Genomic DNA, 8022 nt, shown 5'->3' with positions numbered 1-8022 from the left:
GGCCGACCATTGCCGCCACCGGTCACGCCGCCCGGGTCGCCGTCGCCGGTGACCGCGCTGGTCGACCGCCGGCGGCACCGGTGGCGGCGGCGGCGGCGGTCGACCGGCGGCAACGTGCGGTGGCGGCGGCGTCCGGCGGTGGCGGCGGTCTACTGGAAAAAATAAAAAACAAATAAATATAAAAAAGAAACTGTTTTTTACCAAACACATTTCTATTCTTTTTCTATTTCTAGAGTAAAAATTTTGTGTAGTTACCAAACGGGTTTTTTTACATAGAAATTGTTCCCCATAATAGAAATAGAAAAGAACTATTTTTGAAAAAAAAATTGTTCCCCAGCCAAGAAATGTTACCATGCGCAGCCTTATCTTCGGCTATTTATGGCCAGATAAGGAAAATAGCTCTCTCGACATTTCAAATAATCTCCCGAATTCTCGGTTCGCATTCAATAATTGTACTATCTCATCCACGAGGTAGATGATATTGAGTGCTTCGGTAATTGATATCCTGCTTCTTCGGTAACTGGCTCTTTCCTATCTTCTTTTTCCGAATAATTGTTGATACCGAGTCGTCGGTGACTATGACCGTTGCGATTATGGCCTTATCCGGATTTCCTTTGATAGACACGTCTTATGGAAGCCTAGTGCGCCCATTCGGTTCTTGATAGCCCATGAGGACAAGTTCTAGTGTCAACAATTACTTTATCAGGTTAATGATTAGATAAGAACCATTTCTTACTTAACCTGACCATTTATAAGATGACCTTCGATAAATTAGATGTTGTTTTAAGCAAATTATTAGTATATTATTTAGCTTTTGGTGTCTTAGAAGATGAAACTTCATAAAATAAACTTAAATTGCACTGCTATATAAAGATATACCAATTTTCTCTTTAGTATATATCCATCAATCCTAAACAAAAACACTTCGCGCTATTTCTACTTATATATGTTTTGCTACGCAGTGTTTTTCTCCATCATGTAATAATGACAAACATTATCGAAACCTTTACAGCCCTACTCTCTTAAAATTCCGACTCCACTTCATGTTTTATCCATAAATAGCTTATCTGTCGAAATATGCCGATTGAATCCTAACATCATGACCTTTAATTTCAATCACCCAATTAAAACATTGTTGGGAAAATTTTTATTTTTAGATTCCAATGAATTCGCAAGCTTTCCGACATCAAAAAAATCATACTAATCAAATTTCACATGAGAGATAAATAAAGGCCAAAATTTTGTACCGATTGTAAAACAGGAGGAGTCTAACCTCAGAATTGGATTGCACATTACTCTTTATAGGATATTCTTAACTCTCAAAACTTTTAAACACATCTCGTTATTTTTCCTCGTGTCCAACCATAGACTTTTCGCCTCTAATTTAATACTTCATTTGTAACAACCCAATTCGACAAGAATGTGAAGTGATCACTAGGCCAAAGAACTTAGATAAGGAGCAACTCCCAACAAATTTTTAAGATGGAGAAGGGTTACGCACCGCATAGAAGGAGAAAGTTCCTAAAATACATATTAAATCGAAATTAACTCACAAGATACACATTTTGACATAATGGTAATATTTAGTATTGAAATTTCAATGCTAAGTATGATCACGTGAGAGCACTATCGGGATAGATGACCTTTTGAGAAAGTGCCAACTCAAACGCCTAAGAACTTAAACTGTGAAGCTCGATATGGGATGGGTTAAAACAAACAATTCCTCAAATAAGTTAATCCACGATGCCACAAGTTTGATTTCGAGGAGTTCAACCAATAAAATCAAAAGCAATTTCGGATTGTTTCATGACAAAAGGAGTTGACTGTGAAACCAAAAATTACATATGATTGGAATTTCATAAAACTTTTATAAAACCTAATTGTCTCGGATAACCAATAAAATTGTGCCACGCCAACATTCTTGCATTAGTATTTTGTATCACAGACAAGCATAGTTTAGGTGTGTAATGGTCATGGCACACAAATATTAGAACTTTATTTATTTCACAAAAAATGTGACATTTTTTTAAATATTTTTCAAGAGTTATATTTCAAGAAAACGACAATTTTTTTTTTTTTGCTTAACTGAAACCCAAAAATAAATTAATAAAAAAATTTGTCATTTGGTATGAAAAATATGATTTGATTTTCTTAGGTAAAACTATCAAAAATTTTGAATTATTAATATTTTTTTTCTTTCTCCTTCTTCCTCCACCGGTCGTTGGTCGTCAATCACGGTGAGGGATGAGCTTGCTAATCTTGAGCAAGGCTCCACCTCGCCAAATTCAATGAGGCCAATGAGCTCGAGCCTCACTAACCTTAGGCAAGCTCATCCCTCGCATATGGTGCGTTGTCAGCCATCCTCGTGGTTGGAGATCGGCCAAGAAAGAAGGAAAAAGAAAAGAAAGAAAAAATAATTAATTAATTAATTTAATTTTTTTTAAATATAATTTATAAGAACAATTGCTTCATTAACCAAGAGCCTAAGCCAAAGCGGCAAGACTCCACGCATTGCCTTTGTGAAACCAGGCTTGAGTACCAGGGATCAAAGTTCGGGGATTGGAGACTCAAGCATGATCTTTATGGACCTAGATTTGGGTGCACAGGCACCCAGACTTCTAGCCTAGTCTCACTAGATCTAAGCTTGAGCGCTGGAGACCTAGTCTTGAATGCTAAGAATTAGTGTTGGGGATTCTATACCCAAATATAAAATTTCGAGTTCAAGCACCAGTACCTTATCATATTTTGGAAAATGTTTTTCAACTTTTTCAAAAAAAAAAAATATTTTCTTGAATTTAAGTATAAGTTCTCCATTGAATCATTTTTCTAAGCGAACCAAATACCAAAAAATGAAGAAATTGTATTCCCGAAAAATGTTTTTTACAAAACAAACGAAGCTTGTAAACTTATTATTAACTTTTGGCCCCTCGTGTTTCTCCAGGCTAAGCTCTTTACCCATCTTTTGCTTTTATTTTCTTGTTAATATCAAACACTGTAAAAAAGAAAAAGACACTCTTTTTATTCCATAAGAGCCATGGTTTCCCCTTATCTCTGGTTTCAATCCTATCTTTTGGGAAATGGAACAATAGTGCTTAAGCCAGTAGCCAATGTTTTAAAGAAATTAATTCGCCCTAGTGAAGTCGATACTCTATCGAAGAGGCGGTACCAATCCCCCCCCCCCAAAAAACAAAAAACGACCATCGTAATGCTACAGTTTCTCTATAAATTTGGAAAAACATATAAAGATGTCATAAAATCTACAGGAGCAATAATAACTAATAATTGAACAGTTGAAATATAGTTGAACGACTAATCATCAAAACGAGGCTTTAAAAACCTGTAATTTCCCCGCTTTTTTAATAAAAAAAGAAAAATTTAGCCTCGCGTAATCAAGATGCATTGACTCGTAAGTTTGTTCTCTCATTTTTACGTTGATATTTCCATCGCGTTCTTTTTCATATCACTCCACCACACGAATACGGCATCTTTTTCTTTTTAACAAAGAGCGTGAGAAAGCCGACATTATTTCTTTCGGAAAAAGTGCCAAAAAAGTCATAAATCTTTTGCCTTTGTACCAATTTAGTCCTAAACCTTTTTTTTTGTGCCAATTCAGTCCTAAACATTTTTACATTATGCCAATTCAGTCCTTTTCGGCCAATTTTAGCCGGATTTTGCTGACTGAACGCCGGCCGACGACGTGACCTCATCAACGCCGACATAGATAACTTTTAATAATATTTAATTTTTTTTTTTAATTTTGTCTTTTTCCTCCGGCTGATCGCCGAGGTCCAACAACCAGCCAGAGTTGATGCCCGGCGAGGGCGAGGCCGACCTCGCTGGCCACCTCGTGGGCGAGGCTTGCCTCGCTAGATCCAGCTAGGGGCGAGGCTTGCCCTCGCGGGATCTGGCGAGGGTGAGCCTCACCAGCCCTCACCGGCCATTGGCGAGGCTTGCCCTCGCCAAATCTAGCGAGGTCGAGCCTCACCGACTCTCGTTAGCATGGGCGAGGCTCGCCCTCATCGGATCTGGCGAAAGTTGAGCCTCGCTGAATCCGGCGAAGTCGAGCCCCGCCAGATCCAGCGAGGGCAAGCCTCGCCCATGGCTGGCAGGGGCTAGCGAGGGCGAGCCTCGCCCATGGCTAGCAGGGGCCGATGAGGCTCGCCCTCGCCGGATTTGCCCGCGAGGTGGCCGGCGAGGTCGGCCTCGCCCTCGGCGACCGGCTAAAGGAAAAGACAAAAATAATAAAAAAAATTAAAAATATATATTATTAAAAGTTGTCAACGTCGGTGCCGATGAGGTCACGTCGGCCCGGTCGACGTCCGGTCAGCAAAATCCAGCCGGAAAGGACTGAATTGACACAACGTAAAAATGTTTAGCATTGAATCGGCACAAAAAAAAATGTTTAAGACTAAATTGCACAATAGCAAAAGATTTATGACTTTTTTGGCATTTTTCCCTATTTCCTTCTTTCGTAATGCCATTAAGCACGCGACCGCAGGGTTTGGTTTTTGTCGAATGAATCCAGGAAGGAAGCTGTCTCTTCCTCTCCCTTTGCCATCGCCTCCTCGTCCTTCCCTTTCTCTTTCCTTGCAACACGACACTCGCATCGGTCAAACCAGAAACTCTAATTTTCGTGTATTTTTCGTAATTTCGTTCTAATTCATGAATTTGATTAAAAAAAAAAGTAGTAATTTGCAGAAGCTGAATTACCATTTGGGATCGGGTCGAGTCAAGTTTAAAATTTTATAGAAAACTAGAAAAGGACACGAAATGATATATTGTACAGCTGGATCGCATAATATCGGGGAATTTAGTCTTGTTTTAGTTTCTTACGGGGACAAACAAAAGAAGTCATTTAAAAAGAGAGAATTGGGAAAGCAGAAAGAATCAGTTCAAGCAATGCAAGGAATAATGTTTCAGGGACACGCTCCAGATAAGGCTGGAGCCGAAAGGGGACATGAAAGAGATCCCCGAGGTGTGCAAAAATGAAGTGATAGAATGGGATCAGCAGGTCCCATGACCGGATTTGAAGCTTTTAAGCGTAAAAACGTTAACTTTGATTTGAAATAATGTGGAAGCTAATCAATCTTGCAATCCAAATACAACACAAAGAGAACGAAATTACCCAAAAAAGCAACGAAGAATAATTATGAGCCCGAGAATATATACGTGGTTTGGCTCAAATGTCGATCTTCACTCTGTAAGAAGAGCCAGCCACAAAGAATCTATTAATCAGTTGGAGGATTATAGAGTTTCAATCGCTCACTCTAGCACTTCTGAACCCTAAATTACATCCAAACCCATGGTATTTAGCTTCACGTAATTTCTGCGCAAAACAATTCGCGAAGTATTTTCTCGTGACTGCCAAACACACCGCCTTTGGGAAGACAAGCGATCTCAATTGAATGCACCGCACAAAGCCACCCAATGAAATCCAGGAAGAAGAAGAAGCTCCACATGTCCAAGTGGGTCGTGGACTTCCTTTTTCGTCCTGCTACAAAGCCACTAATCAATTTTCTCAGGGACGATACGTGCTACATCAATGGGGTGTAAAATAAAATCCCACGAAGAAGGCAACGCTGCCTAATTACATCACCAAAGGCACCGAACCACTGATCAATTTTCTCTATGACGAGAAGGTGTTAAAAAAATTGGGTGTAACATTAGATCCCACGAAGAAGACAACTCTGCCTAATTACATCACCAAAGGCACCAAACCATGCCCATGATAAACACACGCACGTGTATGTATACATACATTAAACTAGGAATCCCTGTGTTCACCGACTCTGACATGGAAATCCATTCCCATGTTTTTGCCAACTCAATTAACCAACTCCAACGAGGAAATGTTGGGGCTTGAAATGTTCTAATTCATGAATTTGATTAAAAAAAATAGTAATTTGCAAAAGCTGAATTACCATTTGGGATCGGGACGAGTCAAGTTTAAAATTTTATAGAAAACTAGAAAGGGACACGAAATGATATATTATACAGCTGGATCACATAATATGGGGGAATTTGTTCTTGTTTTAGTTTCTTACGGGCACAAACAAAAGAAGTCATTTGAAAAGAGAGAATTGGGAAAGCAGCAAGAATCAATTCAAGCAATGTAGGGAATAATGCTGTAGGGACACGCTCCAAATAAGGCTGGAGCCGAAAGGGAACATGATAGAGATCCTCGAGGTGTGCAGAAATGAGGTGATGGAATGGGATTAGTGTAAGTGCTAGTATGAATACCTAGAGGGGGTGAATAGGTGTGAAGACAATTTTTCGCAAGAAACGGTAGATATATTCTAGGTTCTAAAAACTGAGTCTAAAAAACAATAGACTTTGAGCGAATTCAAACTTTAGCAATTAAATAGAATTATGAACAAAATAAATGAGTTCATGAAAGAGAATAAGAACATAGTAATTATAGTAGTTCGGCTTGGATCAAGCCTACGTCCACTCTCCACGTTGAAAACTTACTGGCTGGATTCCACTTAAAATCAAAAGAGATTTTACAGCTTGTGATATCAACTTCACAGTGTAGAGTCTCTACTACTCTCTCATGAAGTCTCACTATGAGTTTCTCTCTTTTGTATACAATTTGAGCTCAATATATCGAATAATAAGAAAATAATAAGCTTCAGATTTTGAAATTTTTCTTTCACGCACTCTATCGAATAACTGGAGAGACCATCTTAAATACTCAAGAGATCTCAAGTCATTTGAAGATTGTGATGAAAGCTCATCAATCCCGTTCGCCCATACAATCAAGATCTTGATTTCCATAAATAGACTATTTTCATATTTACTTGCAATTCGAAAAGATTTGATTTATCTAAATTGATTTCAATAAAGATAATCAATCCTGTAAGTGATATGTCCAACCAGAAAGCCATCCATAAACCATATGAACTGAACTCCTGAAGAGATAAAAAAAAAAAAAAAAAAAAATCTCACATATGAATAAGTTTTCATTCTTTAGTAGCGTTCAGTCTAGAATTTGTTAGTGTGGGCAAACTTTGACACAAAGTTTAGAAGTTTTCAGACTTTAACACTAAAGTCTGGTTGTCTTCAGACTTTGACATAAAAATCTGGAAATCTTCATTGTAGACTTTGAATAAGTTTTGTCAACTTCAAAACGATAAAGAAGTTTTCTCTAACAATCAACATGTCCCATGCCCGTGATTTGAAACTTTTAAGCGTAAAAATGTTAACTTTGATTTGAAATAATGTGGAAGTTAATCAATCTTGCAATCCAAATACAACACAGAGAGAACGAAATTACCAAAAAAGTCAACGAAGAATAATTATGAGCCCGAGAATATATACATGGTTCGGCTCAAATGTCGATCTTCACTCTATAGGAAGAGCTAGCCACAAAGAATCTATTAATTAGTTGGAGGATTATAGAGTTTCAATCACTCACTCTAGCACTTATAAACCCTAAATTACATCCAAACCCACGGTATTTAGTTTCACGTAATTTCTGTGCAAAACAATTCGCGAAGTATTTTCTCGTGACTACCAAACACACGCACCTTCGGGAAGACAAGCAATCTCAATTGAATGCACCGCACAAAGCCACCCAATGAAATCCAGGAAGAAGAAGAAGCTCCACATGTCCAAGTGGGTCGTTGAAATAATTATCAAAAAAGTCTTAAATCTTTTGCAATTATGTCAATTCAATTCTAAACTTATTTTTTTGACCAATTGAGTCCTAAACCTTTTATAATTGTGCAAGTTCAGTCCTTCCAACCAAAATTGGCCAGTGGCACTGATGTGGCCGTTGGCCAAACGCCGGCAACAAATTTTTTAATAATATTTTATTTTTTCAAATTTTTTTATTAATTTTTAATCTTTTTTACATATTTCTCTCCTTTTCCCCCTCCCTCCTTATTCCTTTGGCTCTAGCAACCAGCCAGCCCTGTCGGGGTGTTTGGTTCAGCTTTCCCAAGGGGCTTTCAGCCCCGAAAGCCCATTGGGGAAAATATTTGGTGTTTGGTTTACACTTTTGAGCTTGCATTTCCCAAA

Source organism: Eucalyptus grandis, chromosome 2 (genome assembly GCF_016545825.1).
Source record: "Eucalyptus grandis isolate ANBG69807.140 chromosome 2, ASM1654582v1, whole genome shotgun sequence".
Taxonomy (NCBI): domain Eukaryota; kingdom Viridiplantae; phylum Streptophyta; class Magnoliopsida; order Myrtales; family Myrtaceae; genus Eucalyptus; species Eucalyptus grandis.
This window is presented reverse-complemented; position numbering follows the sequence as displayed.